The sequence below is a fragment of the Heptranchias perlo genome, chromosome 12 (genome assembly GCF_035084215.1).
Source record: "Heptranchias perlo isolate sHepPer1 chromosome 12, sHepPer1.hap1, whole genome shotgun sequence".
In the NCBI taxonomy this organism is placed as follows: domain Eukaryota; kingdom Metazoa; phylum Chordata; class Chondrichthyes; order Hexanchiformes; family Hexanchidae; genus Heptranchias; species Heptranchias perlo.
Window position 1 is genome coordinate 17,958,406 of NC_090336.1, and position 23,199 is coordinate 17,981,604.

The 23,199-nt window shown below is 43.1% G+C and overlaps 1 protein-coding gene across 2 annotated transcripts in view; it reads left to right on the forward strand.

The window, feature by feature from the left end:
• Positions 1-2,111: 2,111 nt before the first annotated feature.
• The window catches only part of slc25a22a (solute carrier family 25 member 22a), a 144,806-nt gene continuing 123,718 nt past the window's right edge, over positions 2,112-23,199 (forward strand). For both annotated transcript variants that reach the window (XM_067993719.1, XM_067993718.1), the window contains exon 1: positions 2,112-2,174. The gene's annotated coding sequence lies outside the window, so the exon portion shown is untranslated. The remainder of the gene's footprint in view (positions 2,175-23,199) is intronic.

Below are 23,199 nucleotides of genomic sequence, written 5' to 3' on the forward strand. Positions count from 1 at the left end.
ATGTGTCAGAGTGGCTCTAACCCCCGCTCCAGCTCTGCGACTCTGAGCCGGTGACACGATAGACATTTTCCACAGGTGTGGTCATCCAGGATAGTCTCAATGTTCACAAATTCATACGTTTTGCAGTCCCAACACATTTCCTGTGTTGATATTATCTGTACTAGAGAACTTACATTTGTATAGTGCCTTTCATGACCTCAGGACATCACAAAACTCTTCACAACCAATGAATTACTTTCGAAGTGTAGTTACTGTTATAATATAGGGAAACACGACAGTCAATTTGTGCACAGCAAGGCCCCACAAACATGACCAATTAATCTGTCATAGTGATGTTGGTTGAGAGATAAGTGTTAGGCAGGACACCAGGAGAACTCCCCTGTTCTTCTGATAGTGCCATGGGATCTTTTATGTCCACCTAAGAGGGCAGATGGGACCTTGATTTAACATATCATCCAAAAGATGGTTCCTCTGACAGTGCAGCATTCCCTCAGTACTATATTGGAGTGTCAGCTGAGATTATATGTTCAAATCTCTGGAATGGGGCTTGAATTTACAACCTTCTCAGAGGCTAGAGTGCTATCACTGAGCTAAGGCTGACACTTGTACAGCAATATAAGGTAGTGAAAGGTATAAAAAAGGTAAACCTGTAACCCTAAAAATGAAACCATGACAGTATGACGAGGGGATACAGTCAAACTAGTGAACGGCAAATTTAAGACAATTGGGAAGTTTTTTTATTTAGAGTGGTTAACGCATGGAATTGACTTTGGGGTAGACTAATGGAGGCAAAAACATGCAAATAATCAAGAAACCGATGCTGTAAATTCATTCTGGATGGTTGATTTAAATTGGACCCATCAGTCTTCCTCATCTGTACTTGTGAACTTTTAATACACTTATTCACTGTTGTCTCTCCTCACAATTTTGGTTGCATGCTCGCATTAAGGTGGGTAGCACTCATCCTTGCTGGACATTATGCATCTACTGTTACTACCAGCAGCAACTACGAGGGAATTTTAGAAAAAATGTTGCAACTACTCAGAGGGGAAGATTTCGTATTACATTACCTGCTCACTTTCTTCACCATTTTGCTTCTGTAGTCGTGTGTAACTCGTAATCCGATATTTGCAATTTATTTCCCAAACTTTACTTTTTTCCACAAAACAGAGGGCACCAGATGAGTTGGTGTGGTCGGAACCCAAACTGCCGTTCAGATGTTACAATAAACAGCAGGAGCGACTCGTTTCCTGTATTTTTAATGCAATTATATTTTAAACCTCTGCTGCTGTTGGGTGATGACCAAGGGAACGAACAGATGTGGTCCTTCTCGGATGGTGAACTACAAAGATGTCACGATCCTCCATTTGATGCATGCATTTATATTTAGAGAACATTTTTAAAAACAGGACATCCCGTAGATTACATTATTATATGCAACTGCCAAGCATGACTTGCCGCTGAAGAGATAACGGTTTTATGAATCAACTTGTCTGGTCTGCATCTTTAAGACAAAAATGATTTATTTTTTCCCCCAATTTGGGGACAGTATAGTGTGAATTCTCACGCAGCGGGGAGACTAAGTATAAATGCAACAAGGGGGCACACGAGCTTTGGGTTTTTTTGGGGGAGGGGCGAGATTTGCTGCAGGAGAACATTTCGTTGAAGAACGATCCATGGAGGAGGAGTGATGATGTGGAGATGCCGGTGATGGACTGGGGTGGACAAATGTAAGGAGTCTTACAACACCAGGTTATAGTCCAACAGCTTTATTTGAAAATCACAAGCTTTCGGAAGCTTTCCTCCTTGGTCGGGTGAGTGTGGGATTCCATAAAAGTACAGCATATATAGTCAGAGAACAATGCCTGGCGATTTACAGATAATCTTTCCAACTGCCCTTTATCAAAGCACTTGCATGGTGTTCAGACAGGGAAACCCTGAGTGAAACTCTTGCCTTTTGCCCGACACTTTCCCGCGCACTCTCGCGCTACTTGCTCGCCCTCCTGGAGCGACGTGCCCGGCGCTTTCTGCAAAAAAAAACCTACTCTGAGTGCGTGTCTGCGGACGTAGTGAGCAGCCATAGAAATCTTTGAGTGTGTGTGTATATATGATTTTTTTTTTGCATTGAGAGGTACGGACCAGACTCGGCGAGAGAGAGAGAGAGGTGAGGTGAGGTAAGAAAAGAAACGGGGTAGCTAAATGCAATGGTTGGTAACATCATCGTGCAATAAATTAAGAGCGGAGGGCGGAGCGGCTTCTTTTTTTTTTAGAAAAAAAATGTTGTTTGTTGCTGCTGCTCCTTGCACTCACCTAGCAGTTTTATGAATCAAGTTGCATTTGCCAAAAAAAAAAATTGGGAAGTTAAGAGAGAGTAATGGAATGACGGTGTGTTATGTGTTAAAGTAACCGGTCACCTTGCCATCGTGGTAGGAGCAGTGTCATTATGCAGAGTGTATAATAATCCTGCAAATGCGCACGATTTTTCTTTCTTTTTTTGTTGCATGGATTTTTTTTTTAATGTGTTAACGTTTAACGGTGGACCAGCAACGTCGCCGCTTCCCATCGGCTTATTCCTAATGTGATTAAAGGTTTAAAAAAAAAAGCAGTAGAGAGGATTCGGTGGAACCGACTACAAATCTCGTACATTATTCAGTGGGAGACGTGTCAGCCCCGTTCGCAATTCCACTTTTTTTTTTCAAAAAAAAAAGAAACAAAATTGCTGCAGTTCACAGTCATTCAGTGTTTCAAGTAACCTCTTCCAAAACCGAGTTGACAATGAATGACTGGGGTGGACAGTGTGCAATGGCTGCTCTAGAATGTATTAAGGGGGGGGAAAGACCAAAAGAAACACTCGTGGCTTATTTCAACAGCTCAAACAGATCGCACCGTGCAATGCGAGGCGAGAAGGACCGTCACGGAATCCAGTCTTTGCTTTCAGTTATTTTGTCAGACAGCTGTCATTTTATTTTTCAAATGAAAGTCTAATATGTTAGCACTTATTTTTTTTATTCCGTTGCCGGGTGCCGATTTTGCTTTGGTCCAAACAAAAAAGGAATATTGGGTATAGGATTTGATTGACTCAAGAAATCTCGAGGATTCATTCCGTGGGCTAGGGATGGTATTTTGGCACAGGTTGGAATTCCACTTTGACAGTCAGAATTTTCCTCTCTTTACATTGGCAGTAGTAGAATTCCAAGGATGATGAAATAAAACAGAGCGATGAACACGCATGTTTTTTTTCTTGCAACCCCGCTAAACTTTGCTCACCTCGCTTAATGGCACAATAAGGTCAATAGACACTATCTGATAGAAGTTGATAAGATTGGGGCTCTTACTACAGCCAAATCTCTCTCTCTCTCAAAAAAAATAATTTACAGCGTTACTTCCAAGTTGAGGTACTTCCACAGACATTGTGTGCACTGTTCCCATCGTGAGTATTTTAGATTTAGTGAAAATTTGAAAGAAATACTGCAGGGAAGGCTTGTTGCATCTTTGTGAACTCTGATGTGTTCTAGTTAGTGGAATATCTGCATTAATGTGTAACATTTTACTTGACAGATGGCCATCCTGTGTATTGGGGTGTATTTGCAGCCATCAAATTCTCTCCACGTTGGATTTTTAGAGCAGAGCAGCAGTCAGAGGTCACGTAGGAGCGCTGGATTATTTTCTTGACAGTTAGGTGAAGGCCCAGAGTGCAGGATGCAAGATGGAAAAGACTGGGGGAGGAAACTAGATCATTTGAGAAGTAATGGTTAGGTGATGTCGCGGTTGGGTTTTAAATGGCTGCAGTTTGTAAGAGGAAGAGACAACTGAGGGAAGGAGTTGTACAGTTTTGTGATTCTGGGGAAAAGATGAGTTACAGCAGGAGATAGTGCTAAGAGTCTTGATCAGGGCTGCTGGTTTCTCGTGACTGAAGAAGTTATCATCATCTCCTACCCAAGGAAGTGTGAATGAGATAAGGGTGAATGAAGGCTGGCATTAGCAGATATTGGGAATCTTCCATGGGGAGTTACTAAATTGTCCCATTTTTTTTTTAGCTGCATAACACTAGATTTGTAGATCATGTGATGTTATTGCTCATAGAACAATATGTAAATGAAGGAAGAATGCATCCCTTTTAAAACTCCAACGGCGTTTCAATGTGTCATTCGAATTGCAATTCAATATGATCTTACCTCCTTCATTGCTCCTGATGACTAGAAAGAGAGTAGCAAGCACCTGGAAGGGATTACAAGGCAGTAACCTCAGTCAGGGGGTCAAAATCCACTTTAAACCATCAGGGCAAAGCTCAAGTAGTTTATGAGTGTCATTGAGCACAGATTAGATTCCAGCCTCAACATCACTTTTATGCTATTTATTACCATTTTTAATTCCCCCCCCTGCCGAGAACAATGCTTGTTGCTGGGGTGCAGCTCCACAGATGCCACCTGCCCTCCAGTATCTTTTCCAAGTGGCCATTCTTCAAACATGAACGTAAATAGTGATTGATGGTTGACTGTTTTACCATACAGGTCTTCACAGCCAGCCTGGTTTTGTGCCCACCCACTGCTGCCACCCTACCGCCCCACCCCACCCCCTTATGCACTTTTTAGCAGAGTTCACTGGATAATGATCAGGAATTGACTTTTCCCCCTCCTTAGCTGAGGCCGATTGTAGCGCCTCACCCATTGCTTTGCCTGAAATCAGCACAGAGCAAGAATCAAACCAGGGAACTTTAGTCTGTATAGCTTAGTCCTCAGATTCGATAATACATTTATGCAATAAATAACCATTGAGAGGCTTATTATATGTTATATTGCATGGTATACTATTTATTCCAATGTGCTCCCTTTAGACAACAATGGGTTCCATGGTAACCATCAATGGCCACTGCACTCCGTATCCTTGATGTATGATGACCTCCATTTTTACAAGATTAGCAAATGTGACAATCAGTGCAAACTTGACACTCGATAATCAACAGTTGGTCACTGGGAAGTAATATGTTTAGTACACATTATGAATAGGACAATGCAGAGTGATTCAGTCTGCAACACTTAGGTTGAACTACATCATTAACTACAAGAGTGTGTCGCTACCACCCCATTATAATTAGGTTTACATCTGACCTTGGCACAAATCTCCAGATTGCAGGGTAATCTCTGGTAAACTGACTTTTAATTTAACACAGCACTCCTGGAATGATTTGGTAAAATGTTCCACTGTGAAAACTTGACTCTATTCAGATCTGATGTAGCAAACAGCATGGAAAATTCTAAAGCGGATGCACATTGTCGTGAAGCACAAATATGATCCCATATTCATGCATTGAGTGGGTGCAGTGGAAGGTGGCATTTGGAAGAGGTGGAAGTTTGTTCTCACTCTTCAGTACAGAATGTGAGCGTGGAGGAGGAATCTGTTCTCACTTCTTGATGCAGCTCAAAGTATAAAGTCTAAAAGATACAAAGTGTAGGTGTGCTTCGCAGGTTAATACTGTTAGCATAGAGAATCATTCTAAAGCACTGCGTCAATGAGAGTTCTTTAATACTCAACGAAAGATTGACACAAATGTTTCAGTGACAGGTAGAGACCCCTCCCTCCACATTACAGTATTTTTTGGTGGAGAGAAAGATGAGAGGATACAAAGATACAAAGACTAGCCAGTTGTGACGGTAATGAGGAAGTGGTTTGAAGGAAAACTCACACCGACATCGTTAGCATTTAATATTTTCAGCTCTGTTTGACATTTACTCTGATCCATACACCGATTACAGTTTGTGTGCTTACTGCTTCCTGCAGAACAATGAGGTTCCCTGTGATGGTGAAAGAGACCATTTATCCTTGAAGGCAAATTTGAACCTTTCCTACCTCTTGGTTGATACTCCTGACAGCCCCAGTACATTTATCCTCTCATGAAAAGAAACATCCATTTTTGCTGCGTCTACTGAACATATTTCTTAACGGATAGGCAATCATGTTTTTCACATATTTAGCCCGTTTGCAAGAAATAACCCCTCCCCTTCAGAAACTGCAGCAAGCGGCTGTCTAAAACAGGCATTGGGACCATTATGTAAATAAATAAAGAGCATAATGCCAGTTTTAGGTCCCCTCGCTGAAATTGGTTAGCGATGAGCAGAGCAGGAGTTGGGCCTGATCCACTTGAGGTTCTTCAGCGATCCCTACTGCTGCCAATGAGAGAAGTTTTTTTTTTAAATTGAGAAATTGTTGATGTGGAACCAGGATGAGTAGAAGTGCTCCCCCGACTCCACAGCACTTGCGATCACCTTCCACTCCCCCAGTGCCACCCCACTCCCCGCCCCTCCTGGACTTGCCTTTGAGCCGCTGAAGGTGAGGCAAGTGGCCCGACATTCATCTTTACTAAAGGGGTGAGATGCCCATGGAGGCGTGACAGGCACCGGCAGCTCACCCACATAATGATACTGAGGCTTGAGGACCAATTTCGGGCTGGCCTTGGGGCCCCCCGGTTGGGGCGCACGCAGTCGACGCATCCTGATTATGGAGCTGAAAACAGGCCACAACCAATTTCTACCCTTTCAACTGCAGATGGTTTAAATTATTATTCTTTAAAATAAAATTTACATATTTTGGTGAATTTTCTGCTTGTCAAAGTGAAGGATGTCAAATGGTTGAACATTTTTCTACTTTGGGCATGCAGTGTCAGCAACAAGCATTCCCAGGTTTACAGTATCTTTTGCACTTTTCCTCCGTCCCACATTCTCACCGTGTTGTAATCAGGACTCTACACTGTCTCTTACTCTCACTAATTCTTTCCCCAGACTTCAAAACTCTGGAATTCCTCAACTCCCTCAGTATTTCCCTATTCATTGAATCATAGAAAGTTATGGCACAGTAGGAGGCCATTTGGCCCATTGTGTCTGTGCCAGCCAAAAAAGAGCTATCTAGCTTAATACCACTTTCCAGCCCTTGGTCTGTAGCCCTGCAGGTTATGGCACTTCAGGTGCCACTAAAAGTACTTTATAAATGAGTTTTTAAAAAATATTTATTCATGGGATGTGGGCGTCGCTGGTTAGGCCATCCCTAATTGCCGTTGAGAAGGTGGTGGTGAGCCGCCTTCTCGATCCTCTGCAGTCTGTGCGGTGAGCGGGATTGTACAACTGAGTGGCTTGCTAGGCCATTTCAGAGGGCAATTAAGAATCAACCACATTGATGTGGATCTGGAGTCACATATAGGCCGACTGGGTAAGGACAGCAGGTTTCCTTCCCTAAAGGACATTAGTGAACCAGACAGGTTTTTACGACAATCTGGTAGTTTCATGGTCACTATTACTGATACTAGCTTTTTATTCCAGATTTTATTTTAATTAACTGAATTTAAATTCCCCAGCTGCCATGGCGGGATTTGAACTCATGTCTCCGGATTATTAGTCCAGGCCTCTGGATTACCAGTCCAGGCCTCTGGATTACCAGTCCAGTAACATAGGGTTTCTGCCTCTATCACACTTTCAGGCAGTGAGTTCCAGACCCCCACCACTCTCTGGGTGAAAAAAAATCTCCTCAGCTCCCCTCTATTCCTTCTACCAATTACTTTAAATCTATGCCCCCTGGTCACTGACCCCTCTGCTAAGGGAAATAGGTCCTCCCTATCCACTCTATCTAATCCAGTCATAATTTTATATACCTCAATTAAATCTCGCCTCAGCCTCCTTTGTTCCAAAGAAAACAACCCAGCCTATCCAATCTTTTCTCTTAGCTAAAATTCTCCAGCCCTGGCAACATTTTCGTAAATCTCCCCTATCTCCTTTCTAGTGCAATCACATCTTTCCTGTAATGTGACCAGACTGTAATATTACTCCTACAATATTCAGGCTTCTAAAACCCAATTGTTGCTTCATGTAATGTTTACTTCCTGACTTACCTCATCTCTTACACTCTTTTGAACATTGGTGATGTCCTGCCATATGAGTGTTGGACCTCACGTACAGTGTAACTGGCAGCTGGCTGCAGAGCTAAGCTCCCTGAACTCTGCCCAGCAATGTCCCTTAACTCCAACCTCTGAAGAGAATTCCTCTTCCAGTGGTGACACAATAGGGGGCTGTGTGAGGTAAATAAACCATTCCAGCTCATCCACGTTTGCTAGGCCACACTTGATTTTTGTCAGTTCCATGTGCAAAGGTATCTAGGCATGAGCAGTGTTGCTCCAAGCTTAAGAAGGAACCAGTTGAACCAATTTGCACTGCCTCCTTTACCCAGCTACACAGACAAATCTAATATTTGGTGTCGGTCTACCAACATGAGGAAGGTTGGGTTGATGTCATTTAGTAGAAAGGCAAAGTGTCGGGTGTAGCTGTATTCAGCTGTTTTACTGGAGCTAACATCACTGCTCAGTGAGAATCTGACTTTTCAAGGATAAGACCAGGGGTAACATAAGGGCACTGATTTTAAAATATATTGTGTTGCTATGCCACTGGTTTAGTATCAGTATAATTTGATGCTAAATTGATAGTTTGAGAATAGCATCAGTGAGCATACCAATTTAGCATTAGTTTACAATCAGTTTTAGAGAGAAGGAATTTTCATCCTATCTGTCTAGACTGGATTCGACTTCAGGCTGTAGCAGGTTGTTTGTATTTATGTATATAGTATGTGTGTGTATGTATATATTTATAATCAAAAAGATCATATTTAAAAAAAAATCTCTCCAGTGACTAGTTGAAAGAAAAAAACTAAGAAAGTACAGTTTACAGTTGGGGGAGAAAAGTAAGAATTGTAATCATCTCGATAACTTTAAATGCTGTTTTGGTGGTTGACAGGGTTTGTTAGAAGTGTGAGGTACCCGTGATTGGGAGAGACCGTCATGGATTTATGAGAACATGGATGAAACGATTCTTAACCAGCTGGGGATGAGTGGGACAAAGGCTGAGGTTAAGCGTGCTGCAGGGAATCAAAAGCTCAGCAGAGAAGCCATCAAGAGTGGGTTGCTAGCCATCATATGAGAAAGGATTAAGAGTAAGAATGGCTGTGCAGGGGCTGGTGTGGATGACGGGTGGTGATTCTGGCTTCTCGGGGTGAGGAGGAGAATCAGCAACGATGCCTAACAACACAAGATGACCTGGTTGGTAGGCAGACAGCGGGTTTTTAGGGATGTGTATTTACAGAATCGTAAGTTATTTACAGTGACCTGGGTTTTAACAGTTGTAACATTTAGGTCATTGAGCGGTCCAGCCTGATTAAATGAACTTCCGATCAGAAAAGTTACATTGGTTTCAATGAGTTTTGCAACAGCTAGAATCCACTGCATTTAATTTAAAAGGAAAACAACAATGTTTGTTTTTTATGCAAAAATGAGTGGTGGGATTGTGATTCACTAAGACGGTGATTCATTTTTAAAAATTAAGTGTGTATGTGTGTGTGTATATATATATATATATACACACACACATAAAAGCTGTTTTTTATTTATTGCAAGTCATCTGAAAAAAACCCTTCTGAATAGGAGCAAAAGAAAAGGAAATAAATTACAAAAAGAAAATAACACTACACAATTGGGACAGTGTTTCATTTGCGATATGAATTGGCTTCAATCTACAGACAGTGAATAAAAGGCAAGCTGTCATTTTATCTGGAGCTGGCTCTCCTTTTTGTCGTGCATAATACATTTAAAAACAAATCTCTTCGCCATTCTAAATTAAGATATTTTATCTGGGCATATATCCAGACCACTGCTTCATCAAGCGATTGTTTTTCTTCCTTAAAATAACTTGTGTCGTGCTTCATATTAATCAATGTACACATCTGTGCAGCATTTCCATGTCTGCAGAACTTTCACTACTTGAGATTTCTGATTTTCAGATAAAACAGTTGCCCTACATAAAACTAAAACCATAGGACTATAATGGCAGTCATGTCCATCTATATTGTTGTGTCCATTTTTCTCCCTCTTCTGAAGGCACTGCCCCTTGCTGGGGTGTGGTTCCGCAGAGCTAGGTACCCTCCTCCACTTCCCTCTTCCAAACTTGTCCATTCTTCATGTGTGACATATGATTTATTTTCTTTTTGTACTTTATTTCCTTTTTGCTCCATTTTAGAAGGATTTTTGTTTTGCAGATGACTTGTAATATATAAAAAACAGCTTTTTTATATACATAAAGCTGGGGGTGTGTGTGTGTGTGTGTGTGTGTAATGTATATGTGTGTATGTGTATATATGTATGTATGTATATATATTAATTTTAAAAAGTGAATCCTCATCCCAGTGAATCACAATCCCACCACTGATCTTTCCACTAAAAAAGGAATGCTGTTGTTTTCATTTTAAATTAAATGCAGCAGATTCTAGCTGTTGCAAAATTCACTAAAATCAGAAGCGAGAAGGGAGAGATCACTTTGATAGGATTGTACTACAGACCCCCAAATAGTCAACGGGAAATTGAGGAGCAAATATGTAAGGAGATTACAGACAGCTGCAAGAAAAATAGGGTGGTAATAGTAGGGGACTTTAACTTTCCCAACATTGACTGGGACAGCCATAGCATTAGGGGCTTGGATGGAGAGAAATTTGTTGAGTGTATTCAGGAGGAATTTCTCATTCAGTATGTGGATGGCCCGACTAGAGAGGGGGCAAAACTTGACCTCCTCTTGGGAAATAAGGAAGGGCAGGTGACAGAAGTGTTAGTGAGGGATCACTTTGGGACCAGTGATCGTAATTCCATTAGTTTTAAGATAGCTATGGAGAATGATAGGTCTGGCCCAAAAGTTAAAATTCTAAATTGGGGAAAGGCCAATTTTGATGGTATTAGACAGGAACTTTCAGAAGTTGATTGGGAGAGTCTGTTGGCAGGCAAAGAGACGTCTGGTAAGTGGGAGGCTTTCAAAAGTGTGTTAACCAGGGTTCAGGGTAAGCACATTCCTTATAAAGTGAAGGGCAAGGCTGGTAGAAGTAGGGAACCTTGGATGACTCGGGAGATTGAGGCCCTAGTCAAAAAGAAGAAGGAGGCATATGACATGCATAGGCAGCTGGGATCAAGTGGATCCCTTGAAGAGTATAGAGATTGCTGGAGTAGAGTTAAGAGAGAAATCAAGAGGGCAAAAAGGGGACATGAGATTGCTTTGGCAGATAAGGCAAAGGAGAATCCAAAGAGCTTCTACAAATACATAAAGGGCAAAAGAGTAACTAGGGAGAGAGTAGGGTCTCTTAAGGATCAACAAGGTCATCTATGTGCGGAACCACAAGAGATGGGTGAGATCCTAAATGAATATTTCACATCGGTATTTACGGTTGAGAAAGGTATGGATGTTAGGCAACTTGGGGAAATAAACAGTGATGTCTTGAGGAGTGTACATATTACAGAGAGGGAGGTGCTGGAAGTCTTAACGCGCATCAAGGTAGATAAATCTCCGGGACCTGATGAAATGTATCCCAGGACGTTATGGGAGGTTAGGGAGGAAATTGCGGGTCCCCTAGCAGAGATATTTGAATCATCGACAGCTACAGGTGAGGTGCCTGAAGATTGGAGGGTAGCAAATGTTGTGCCTTTGTTTAAGAAGGGCGGCAGGGAAAAGCCTGGGAACTGCAGACCGGAGAGCCTGACATCTGTAGTGGGTAAGTTGTTAGAGGGTATTCTGAGAGACAGGATCTATGGGCATTTGGAGAGGCAGGGACTGATTAGGAACAGTCAGCATGGTTTAGTGAGAGGAAAATCATGTCTCACGAATTTGATTGAGTTTTTTGAAGGGGTAACCAAGAAGATAGATGAGGGCTGTGCAGTAGACGTGGTCTACATGGACTTTAGCAAAGGCCTTGACAAGGTACCGCATGGTAGGTTGTTACATAAGGTTAAATCTCACGGGATCCAAGGTGAGGTAGCCAATTGGATACAAAATTGGATTGACGACAGAAGACAGAGGGTGGTTGTAGAGGGTTGTTTTTCAAACTGGAGGCCTGTGACCAGCGGTGTGCCTCAGGGATCGGTGCTGGGTCCGCTGTTATTTGTTATTTATATTAATGGTTTGGATGAGAATTTAGGAGGCATGGTTAGTAAGTTTGCAGATGACACCAAGATTGGTGGGATTGTGGACAGTGAAGAAGGTTATCTAGGATTGCAACGGGATCTTGATAAATTGGGCCAGTGGGCCGATGAATGGCAGATGGAGTTTAATTTAGATAAATGTGAGGTGATGCATTTTGGTAGATCGAATCGGGCCAGGACCTACTCCGTTAATGGTAGGGCGTTGGGGAGAGTTATAGAACAAAGAGATCTCGGAGTACAGGTTCATAGCTCCTTGAAAGTGGAGTCACAGGTGGATAGGGTGGTGAAGAAGGCATTCGGCATGCTTGGTTTCATTGGTCAGAACATTGAATACAGGAGTTGGGATGTCTTGTTGAAGTTGTACAAGACATTAGTAAGGCCACACTTGGAATACTGTGTACAGTTCTGGTCACCCTATTATAGAAAGGATATTATTAAACTAGAAAGAGTGCAAAAAAGATTTACTAGGATGCTACCGGGACTTGATGGTTTGACTTATAGGGAGAGGTTGGATAGACTGAGACTTTTTTCCCTGGAGAGTAGGAGATTTAGGGGTGATCTTATAGAAGTCTATAAAATAATGAGGGGCATAGATAAGGTAGATAGTCAAAATCTTTTCCCAAAGGTAGGGGAGTCTATAACGAGGGGGCATAGATTTAAGGTGAGAGGGGAGAGATACAAAAGGGTCCAGAGGGTCAATTTTTTCACTCAAAGGGTGGTGAGTGTCTGGAACGAGCTGCCAGAGGCAGTAGTAGAGGCGGGTACAATTTTGTCTTTTTGAAAGCATTTGGACAGTTACATGGGTAAGATGGGTATAGAGGGATATGGGCCAAGTGCAAGCAATTGGGACTAGCTTAGTGGTATAAACTGGGCGACATGGACATGTTGGGCCGAAGGGCCTGTTTCCGTGTTGTAAACTTCTATGATTCCAAGTGTAACTGTTTCGAACGGAAATTCATTTAATCAGGTTGGACCGCTCAATGACCTAAATGTTACAACTGTTAAAACTTAGGTCACTGTCAATAACTTCCGATTCTGTAACTACACTATTGTATCAAATTAACAGCAAAACCTGCTGCCTGCCTACCATCCAGGACATCAGGCATTGCCAAACGTCGTCGCTGTTTCTGCTGCTTAACCAAACCTGTCCTAATCTGACATCTTCACACATGCATTTGTCCAGCAAAGGTCACTGGATACCAATCAGGAATGAGACTCCTGGCTGATTTCTTCCCTGTCATCCCCATCAGTTTAAGACTTTGATGTCACTTATAGTGGCACCACTACCTTCCTCCCCAGCTGATATCTGCTAACTAGCATAGACTGGGGATGGAGGCTAAACCTTCCTGGCATGGATCAGTTACACAATGACAGTGAACTGAGCCATGAGGGGAGCTTAAGCGTACAGATTTTTGAAAGCGCTGATTCCATTCTTACAGAAATTTGTTCTGCAAATACTTAGGGGTCAATTTTCGGATGGCCGAGTGGGTGCGTTCGCGGCGGGGGGGCTCCTAAAATTAAGGATTCCCGGAGCGGGTCCGGAGCCCAGCTCCAACCCGCCCACTTCCGGGTTCCCCAATGACGCGAATCGGTCCGCGCGCAGCCCCCGCACGCGGGACCCCCACCGGCAATCAAAGCCGGCAGGATCCCATTTAAGATCATTATCTGAGTACTTGAGGTCGTTTACAGACCTCATTAGTTGGAGATTTTAGGAGGATTCGGATTTTGGACTACCCAGAGCTGGGGGAAACGCTCCCTGTTTAAACAGATGTATTGCAGCCAGCAGCCAGTGCCAGCTGCAAAGGTCCATTTAACAGGTGCGAGGTAAACCCTCATTCATTGCAGCAGGGCACTCTGTCACCTCAGACAAAGTTTTGCCTGCCACATCGTTGTTTCCACACTCCAAATTATTAAATCATACCCTAAACTCTGCTGTCCAAACACATTTACCTACTTTGTGGACCCCCTCACATTCACACCATCAGGATGGAGGGGGGATTTCCATTGCTGCATTCATCACCCCATTGGAGGACAACCAACATCACCAGCCTCGCCGGGCACTGCATCCTCCTCCGCCACGTGGAGCTACACAACACAGTGCTGCACAACAGGCACCTGCACAAAGTAGTCGTGGAACTACACATACACCCACTGTAGGGAGACTCAATGGGCGGCATCAAGGGTGTTCATAGAGAACCTCATGAAAGGGCATTATTGCACAAGCCAGTCAAGAATGGCCAAGACGTGACAGTAGTGGTGACAATATAATATGTATTGTGAGTTGATCAGAAGTCAAATATAAGTAAAAACCATGACAAACCCTCAAATACCCTTGTGCGCCCCTTTGTGCTCACGACATGATTGCCTTACGCTTCCTACTACACATACGTGATGCATGCCCTGTGGCTACAGCTCAGGTAGTGGCAGGTTGGGTGAGGCTGACCGTGAAAGAGATGCATGAGAGGGTGAGTATGAGATAGAGCCATGAGATTGTATGAGGATTGGGTTGAGTGGTAGTGGTGGGATGAGTACTGGCGAGGTGAGTAATTGCAGGTAAGATGAGGATGAGCTTTGAGTGGGTGTGAGGAGTGATGTGATAGAGTAGTGTTGGCAGTGCAGAAGGAGATGTGGGGTGGGGGTAGTGATGTGGCAGACGGAGAGTAGGGGAATGAGTAAGTGTACTCACTTCGGCTGACCTCCTTAGGTGATTGAAGCGCCTCCTGCACTGTATGCAGGTGCGTAATATGTTGGTGGTGCTGGTGACCTCCTCTGCCACCTCAAGCCAGGCCTTCTTGGTGGCAGAGGCAGGCCACTTCCTCCCGCCCGCCGGGGGGAAGATCTCTGTCCTCCCCTTCCTCCTCACCCCATCCAGTAGGACCTGAAGTGAGACATCATTAAACCTGGGAGCAGCCCTCTCCCTGGGCTGCTCCATGCTGTAATTTTGGCTCCTTTCTGCAGCATCAGTCAGTGGAGGACTGCCCCTTCAAATAGGGCTCCTCCAATGACAGCCTATGATGCAGGTGCGCAGTCTGCCTGATGCGCAGCTTTCCAGCGCAAAACCCGGAAGCCAAGGTAAGTGGCTTCAATTTACTTACCATCGCGTGGGGAACCCACCGATTTCACTGGGTGGGTTACCCACGCGCCCAGTCGACCCCTCCCCCTCCTGCTGGCAACCCGCCTCCCTCCTAATATCGGGCCCTTAGATACCTCGTCAATCATGCTTCTCCATTCCACAGTCGTACTCCAAAATAACTTCCAATAGTAAAGAACATTTCTAATTAATTTCAGTGCTCAGATATTCTCCTATCCCCATCACAGCATTTACAAACCTGCAAATTTCCCATGTTCTGTGATACGTAAGAGTTGCAGAACCAGAGAGCATTGCATAATTCACATTCATCTTTGAATAACCTGCAGTGTTGTAATCTTCCATTTTGGTGCAGAGCTGTTTCTGCAGTCCTCAGAGGATTCAGGGTTTAGTTTTGGAGTTTCTGCTTCTATTCTCTCCGTTGAAAATCCATCTATCTACTTGAGTCTAGTCACACATAGAATAACATCACAGAAAATAAATATTATTGTGCTAAGTTTTATTTTAAATATAAAAAGTGAGATTATTTATCAGCAGTGGAGCCCACCCTTATCGCTGGAGTGAGCTGACAGTGGGTCGTGTTCCTGGGAAAAATTCACAAGAGACAAGTTCCCTTTAAGAGGTTTGTGATGTTGTGGCACACTTGACATCAGTGGGGTCTCCAAAGTAATCTGTTCCTGTTCTCACACTGTATATAAGCCTCTGAGTCTTTGGTTTGCCAGATGAGGGAAGGAGGTTGAGAGACATGGTGTTTGGAGAACTCTCCCTTAGAAGAAAGATGAAGACTCTATTGGCGATGGGTAATCTGTGACTTCAGTACACATCCTCTGCTATCCAAGTTGTGTTGAACGAGGAGGAGGGGGACTCTTGCAAGCAGGGAAGGAGTTCGACTTCAAGGACAGAACATCCAAAAGAACCAGGATCTCTGGCAAGGTTTAAATAATAGTGTTTGATAAATGTATACAAATTGCTCCTAATGACCGCACAACAAATGTCATCGATATGAACTTGTTTGTCCGAGGCCTGAGATTTGTCAGTGGAGCATGTGGAGGACACCTTTACTGGACCTGATGATTCTTGCCTTTTAGGGTAGCAATAGTAAACAATACATTGCAAGAATAAATGTGATTACAAGCTCACGCAATGCCTTGGAGACATAAGACAGAAAAGGCTGACTCGAATTTCTGAGGGGCTTTGTCTTGCCTGTGTCACTGTCTGAGTTCAGAGGAGGAGGTAAAAGTTGTCTCCTTACTTAGATAGAATGAATGATAATAATTGAGAAAGGAACAGAAGGATATGCAGGTAGGGTTAGATGAAGTAGGGAGGGAGGAGGCTCGTGTGGAGCATAAACACTGGCACAGATCAGTTGGGCCAAATGGCCTGCTTCTATGCTGTAAATTCTATGAATTGTGATGTTAACTTGGGTAGGAATTTCAGACGGGTCTCAAAAGTCCCAACTTGGTGTCAGTTAGGTTGATTGGTCACCAGAGCCTTTCTAGCTAAAACCAGAGCTATTAGAGGTGCAGCTTTCCAGGTGAGAAATTTTAATTCTCGTGTGTCTAAAGGGAGAGACATTAGACCAGTTAGAACAAAATGTAGGTCCTAATTAGGGATTGGCTGGGGGATATGCAGAAATAATTGGTCCTATAGATTGATAACATGAGAAATGAATGGGTGAAGCTCTATCAAATCCAAGGCAGTAGGGTCGTGGAAGGGTGATTATGCACCCATAATGAGCTCAGCTTTAGCTAAAGGATGACTAAAGATATAATGTACTGCAGAATTAAAGTAATCCCACAGGAGAGATTGTTTAGAAGGGTACCATGATGGACAGGCACTTCATATACATGGGGGCTGCACAAAGGTTGAAGGGAAGCATCTTGTATTGATAACTTTGTCCCTGGAAATTAAATCAGAGATACCTCCAATCACATGGTTGAAAAGCGATATGAAAGTAGGCAGCTTTGAGATAGAAAGAGCTTGTATTCATATAGTACCTGTCACAACCTCAGCACATCCCAAAATGCTTTAAAGGCAATGAAGTACTTCATTTTAGGTGTAGTCATGTTGTAATGTAAGGAAACACGGCAGCTAATTTGTGCACAGCAAGGTCCCACAAACAGCAATGAGATGAATGACCAGATAACCTCTTTTAGTGATCTTGGTCTATGCAGCTCACCAATCTCGTGGGCAAACTGCCTGAATTACTTGGAGGCTTTAAAATCCTGAACCTCTTTAGACAAAATCTGTACAGTGCCGTAAGATTGAGAATAGGGAGGAAACCACCAGTTTTCTTGGGTATCACAAAATAATGCGAATAAAAACACGTGCCTTGGTCCTGCTCAACTTGCTCAATGACACCAGATGACAAACCACCAATTATCGATGCCAGCCAGGAATGCCCTTGAACAGGACCACCTCATGGAAGTGGGGGAGGGGACAATTGGAGATGCAGGAGATACACCTGATGGACGGTCTGCAGAACCCAATTGTCTGAAGAGCCCTTTTGCTATTTGGTTCACAGAGCGCCAACCAACTCCCCCAACAGAGTCCTTGGTGAGCATACACAAGAACAACACAAGAAGCAGGAGCAGGGCATACGGCCCCTCGAGCCTGCTCCACCATTCAATAAGATCATGGCTGATCTTTGGCCTCAACTAAACTTTCCCACCCTAGCCCCATATCCCTTGATTCCCCTAGAGTCCAAAAATCTATCTATCTCAGCCTTGAATATATTCAATGACTCAGCATCCACAGCCCTCTGGGGTAGAGAATTCCAAATATTCACCACCCTCTGAGGGAAGAAATTCCTCCTCATCTCAGTCTGAAATGGCTGACCCCTTATCCTGAGACTATGCCCCTAAGTTCTAGACTCTCCAGACAGGGGAAACAACCTCTCAGCATCTACCCTGTCAAGCCCCCTCATATATGTTTCAATGAGATCACCTCTCATTCTTCTAAACTCCAGAGAGTATAGGCCCAGTCTACTTAATCTCTCCTCATAGGACAACTCTCTCATCTCAGGAATCAATCTAGTGAATCTTCATTGCATCGCCTCTAAGGCAAGTTTATCCTTCCTTAGCCCTGTATAATTGTAGCAAGCCTTCCTTACTTTTATAGTCCACCCCCCTTGCAATAAAGGCCAACGTGCCCTTTGCCTTTGTAATTGCTTGCTGTATCTGCATAGGGGGCTGGAGTTGCAGCTAGAAATGGATGACTAAGGGGATAGAATGGTTGTCTTCATCAAGTACCCCTTCAATCTTGAGCTCTGCTGGGGGGTTGCCGGGGCTTGTCCCGATCATGACCTGAAGACTGAGCGAGTATTTTCTCAAAAGGTGTCTTTGCCCTTGCATTCCATGGTGGGGAAAGCCATGAGGTGATGCTGTTCTCTTTTAAGTTTTTCAAATAGCACCCCCTACTTGACTGCTGAATCATCACTTACAATCAGGGGAAAGATTTAAATGTTCGAGTTCTGTGGGAACACTGACAACCATGACCGTACTAGATGCTGGAACAGGACACCTTGAGTAACGCATCAAGCACCTGACTTCTTGGCCACTGTTGGCTGCCTTTGCTACTGTGAGGCTTTCAACAGCAGGAGAGGCTGTTCTTTGAGCACCTCTGTGGTGTTCTTAGGATGAATCTGCAGACAAGATTATGACATGAGTATCTGAAAGGACAGCCATCTGAATCCTATTCACTTTAAGTTGGGCCAAAATTCAGGTAGCTCTTGAATAAATCTAAACTGTTTAATGCAGAATGGCTATCATTTCTGATTTCCCCTCTTGCTGATCACAGCCCAGCAGCGGAGCCTTATAGCTGCAGGAAATGTGTGGCCTGCATAGGAGAAAAGGAGAAGGAGAAAAAGGGGAACGTATCATTTAAAAAAAAAACATGTTGCAACAGGCATATTTATTTGTAATTTTCTCTTCACTCTTCTCCTGATCATATTGATTAAGGAAAGAAAGAACCTGTATTTATATAGCACCATTCGTGTCCCCAGGATGTCCCAAAGCACTCCGCAACCAATGAAATACTTTTGAAATGTAGTCATTGTTGTAATAAATGTAAACACAGCAGCCAATTTGCATTAAGCAGGTCCCACAAACAACAGTGAGATGGATGACCAGACAATCCTTTTCTAATTACATTGAGTTACATCGTAAATACAGCAAAGAAACAGGCCATTCGGCCCAACTGGTCTATGTCGGCATTTATGCTCCACACACGAACCTCCTCCCTCCCTACTTCATCTGACCCTATCAACATACCCTTCTATTCCTTTCTCCCTGACGTGCTTATCTAGCTTCCCCTTAAATATATCTATGCTATTTGCCTTAACTACTCCTTGTTTTCCGCAAATTTTGAAATTGTACATCCGATTCCTAATTCCAAATCGATAATGTAAATTGTGAACAGCAGTGGTCCCAGCAGCGATACCTGTGGAACACAATTTCCCACCTTTTGCCAGTCTGAGTAGCTACCCTTAGAATCATAGAATTATTGAAAATTTATGGCACAGAGGGAGACCATTCGGCCCATCGTGTCCCCCCGGCCGAAAATGAGCTACCCGGCCTAATCCCACTTTCCAGCACTTGGTCCGTAGCCTTGTAGGTCACAGCACTTCAGGTGCACATCTAGGTACTTTTTAAATGAGTTGAGGGTTTCTGCATCTACCACCCTTTCAGGCTGTGAGTTCCAGACCGCCACCACTCTCTAGGTGAAAAATATTTTCCTCAGCTCCAGTCTAATCCTTCTACCAATCACTTTAAATCTATGCCTCCTGTTTAAATTTATCCTTGTCTGCTAAGGGAAATAAGTCCTTCCTATCCACTCTATCTAGGCCCGTCATAATTTTGTACACCTCAATTAAATCACTCCTCAGAATCCTTTGCTCCAAAGAGAACAAGCCCAGCCTATCCAATCTCTCCTCATAGCTAAAATTCTCCAGTACTGGCAACATCCTCGTAAATCTCCTCTGTACCATCTCTAGTGCAATTACATCCTTCCTGTAATGTGGTGACCAGAACTGTAAACAGTACTCAAGCTGTGGCTTAACCAGTGTTTTATACAGTTCCAGCATAACCTCCCTGCTCTTATATTCAATGCCTTGGCTAATAAAGGAAAGTATTCCATATGCCTTCTTAACCACCTTGTCTACCTGTCCTACCTTCAGGGATCTGTGGACATGCACTTCAAGGTCCCTCACTTCCACTACACCTTTCAGTATCCTCCCATTTATTGTGTACTCCCTTACCTTGTTTGCCCTCCCCATATGCATTGCCTCACACTTTTCTGGATTGAATTCCATTTGCCACTTTTCTGCCCATCCGACCAGTCCATTGATATCTTCCTGCAGTTTACAGCTTTCTTCCTCACTATCAACCACATGGCCAATTTTTGTATCGTCTGCAAACTTCTTAATCATGCCCTCTACATTTGAGTCCAAATCATTAATATATATCACAAAAAGCAAGGGACCTGGTACTGAGCCCTGCGGAACCCTACTGGAAACAGCATTCCAGTCACAAAATCACCCGTCGCCCATTACCCTTTGCTTCCTGCCACTGAACCAATTTTGGATCCAACTTACCACTCTCCCTTGGATCCCATGGGCTTGTACTTTTTTGAACAGCCTGCCATGTGGGACCTTGTCAAGAGCCTTGCTAAAATTCATGTAGACTACATCAAATGCACTACTCTCATCGACCTTCCTTGTTACCTCCTCAAAAAATTCAATCAAGTTAGTCAGACACGAACTTCCCTTAACAAATCCTTGCTGACTGTCCTTGATTACTCTGTGCCTTTCTAAGTGACGGTTTATCCTGTCCCTCAGAATTGATTCCAATAATTTGCCCACCACCGAGGTTAGATTGACAGGCCTATAATTACTCGGTCTATCCCTTTCTCCATTTTTAAACAATGGTAGAACGTTAGCAGTCCTCTAATCCTTTGGCACCACACCTGTATCCGTTGAGGATTGGAAAATGATATTTCCTCCCTTGCTTCTTTTAACAGCCTGGGATACATTTCATCCGGCCCTGGTGATTTATCCACTTTCAAAGATGCTAATCCCCTTAATACTTCCTCTCTCACTAAGTTTATCTCATCCAATATTTCACACTCCTCCTCCTTAACTACAATGTCTGTATCCTCCCTCTCTGTTGTGAAGACAGACGCAAAGTATTCATTAAGAACCACACCAACATCTTCTGCCTCCACACATAGGTTACCTTTTTGGTCTCTAATAGGCCATTCCCTTTCCTTAGTTATCCTCTTGCTCTTAATGTATTTATGAAACATCTTAACCCCATTTCTGTTTTGTTGCCAACTTGCTATCCATTCTTAGTCATGAGTCTACATTGCGGTATCTTATCGAAGGCCTTTTGAAAATCCAAATATATTACATCTTCTGCACTATCCTTGTCTACTTTTTCTGTTACTTCTTGAAAGAATTCAATAAGTTTGGTCAAGCATGACTTTCTCTTCTGAAATCCGTGTTGACTATTCTTTGTTATATTTTCGTTTTCTAGATGTTTTTCTATTACATCTTTAAGTAAAGATTCCATTATCATTCCTATACTGACGTTAAGCTAATTGATATATAGTTCTCTAGACTTGTTCTAGCTCCCTTTTTAAATATAGGAATCTCATTAGTGATGTTGTTTGAGGGATAAATATTGCCCAGGTCACGGGGAGAGCTCCTCCCGTCTTCTTCGAAATAGTGCCATGGGATCCTTTACATCCACTTGAGCTGGCAAATGGAGTCTCCGTTTAGCGTATCATCCGAAAGACGGCACATCCACCAATGCAGCTCTCCCTCAGTACCACACTGAAGTGTCAGCCTACCTTATTAGGGTATAGTTCCATAGGCAGCAGCGACCTTCTACCTTAATGGCCTTAATTGGCCATTATTCATGTATGAGCCTTGATGGTGAGTGCCAGCAGGCTATCTGACTGTGGAGGATGTAACAGGTGAACCCGATCCCATTCCCACTGGCACCTACACTTGCACTTCCAGCGGAAGCCCCTGTGAGGTGATCAGGAGCTGGAACCCTGGCTGATTTGTTTCCTTCGCCAACTGGGTGGCCAATTGTAGTGCCCCCAATCGCTACCCTGGTTAAGATCAGATAATGCGATAAGCATACTGGTGGTTCAATGGGACATCAGTTGCGTCAGTCACTAATTTTTTTACTTCAATACGTTTGCACATCCGTATTCTTATGTATGTGTGTATAATATATATATATATATGTATATATCTACTGCCCATCATGCCTGTGCTGGCTCTTTGAAAGAGTTACCCAATTAGTCCCACTCCCTGCTCTTTCCTCATGGCCCTGTAATTTTTTTCCCTTTAAGTATTTATCCAATTCCCTGTTGAAAGTTACTATTGAATTTGCTTCCACCACCCTTTTAGATCGTAACAACTCACTGCGTAAAAAAATGTTTCCTCATGCCGCCTCTGGCTCTTTTGCTGATCACCTTAAATCTGTGTCCTCTGATTACTGATCCTCTGCCACTGGGAACAGTTTCTCCTAATTTACTCTATCAAAACCGTTCATGAGCATTTACTCTTTTTTAAAAAAAACATCACATACAATTTTTTAAAAATTTGATTTGGATGAGTCCACATTTATTTTTAAATATATTAAGTTGAAATATATAAATCAATGAATTGGCTTTCTTCAAAAACATTTCAACTGTAAAGTGCTGATGTTCTGTCACATGCCTTTATTTCTGTCTACGTAAAAACCCTGAGGGTCAGTTGTTAGTTACACGATCAAAGCTTAGCATGGAACTAAATATCATAGGCTGTAGATTAAGCGAATGCATGTGTAAACTTTTAAAAATCTATAATAAATAATCAGGTGTGACAGTACTTTCAGGGTATTACTTGTTCCTGTGGGCACATCCCTGCTGTAATGTAAATGAGTTGATGCTTGTGCTTTTGGAGGCCTCGTAGGGAAACGTTTTATGAGGTGGGTTTCTGAAGAGGCCTTCTGAGACAAAAGGTGAACATATATGGCTGCTTCTGGTGGCATTGGATGCTGCGGGTCTTGGGTAGATTGACCTCTCAGGTTTACACGTTGCTGATCTATGTGGAACTCCCCCTAATGTCGGA